A 1509-nucleotide genomic window follows, 5' to 3' on the forward strand; every position below is an offset into this window, starting at 1 on the left:
CTGAGAATTTTGGATTTCTTTCGTTTAAATGCAAGAGTTGGAATATTTCAGTAGTGTTTTGTCGTGGTTTACCTTGTCACACTTACATTCTCTTGATTTTTCAATGTTCATTTTGGATTTCTTTTGTTGAAATGCAAGAGTTGGAATATTTAAGTTGTGTTTTGTCATGGTTTACCTTGTCACTGTTACATTCTCTTGATTTTTCAAAGTTCATTTTTGAATTTCTCTCGTTGAAATGCAACAGTTGGATTATTTCAGTAGTGTTTTGTTATGGTTTACCTTGTCACAGTTACATTCTCTTGATTTTTCAAAGTTCATTTTTGAATTTCTTTCGTTGAAATGCAAGAGTTGGAATATTTCACTAGTGTTTGTCGCGGTTTACCTTGTCACAGTTACATTCTCTTGATTGTTCCAAGTTCCTTTTGGATTTCTTTCGTTGAAAGGCAAGAGTTGGAATATTTCAGCAGTGTTTTGTTACGCTTTACCTAGTCACAGTTACATTGTCTTAATTTTTCAAAGTTCATTTTGGATTTCTTTCGTAGAAATGCAAGAGTTGGAATATTTCAGTAGTGTTTTGTTGTGCTTTACCTTGTCACAGTTACATTCTCTTGATTTTTCAAAGTTCATTTTTGATTTCTTTCGTAGAAATGCAAGAGTTGGAATATTTCAGTAGTGTTTTGTCATTGTTTACCTTGTTACTGTTACATTCTCTTGATTTTTCAAAGTTCATTTTGGATTTCTTTCGTTGAAATGCAAGAATTGGAATATTTCAGTAGTGTTTTGTAGTGGTTTACACTGTCAGAGTTACATTCTCTTGATTTTTCAAAGATCATTTTGAGTTTCTTTGGTTGAAATGTAACAGTTGGAATATTTTAGTAGTGTTTTGTCGTCGTTTACCTTGTCAAAGTTACATTCTCTTGATTTTTCAAAGTTTATTTTGAATTTCTTTCGTTGAAATGCAAGAGTTTGAATATTTCAGTAGTGTTTTGTTATGGTTTACGTTGTCACAGTTAAATTCTCTTGATTTTTCAAAGTTCATTTTGGATTTCTTTTGTTGAAATGCAAGAGTTGGAATATTTCAGTAGTGTTTTTTCGTGGTTTAGCCTGTCATAGTTACATTCTCTTGATTTTTCAAAGTTCATTTTGGATTTCTTTCATTGAAATGCAAGTGTTGGAATATTTCAGTAGTGTATTGTTGTGGTTTACCTTGTCACAGTTACATTCTATTGATTTTTCAAAGTTCATTTTGAATTTCTTTTGTTGAAATGTAAGAGTTGGAATGTTTCAGTAGTGTTTTGTTGTGCTTTACCTTGTCACAGTTACATTTTCTTGATTTTTCAAAGTTGATTTTGAATTTCTTTCATTGAAATGCAAGAGTTGTATTATTTCAGTAGTGTTTTGTTGTGCGTTACCTTGTCACAGTTATATTCTCTTGATTTCTCAAAGTTTATTTTGAATTTTTTTCGTTGAAATGCAAGAGTTGGAATATTTCAGTTGTGTTTTGTTATG

Source organism: Artemia sp. Qi Xiang Cuo, chromosome 3 (genome assembly GCF_049724085.1).
Source record: "Artemia sp. Qi Xiang Cuo chromosome 3, ASM4972408v1, whole genome shotgun sequence".
NCBI classification, from domain to species: Eukaryota; Metazoa; Arthropoda; class Branchiopoda; order Anostraca; family Artemiidae; genus Artemia; species Artemia sp. Qi Xiang Cuo.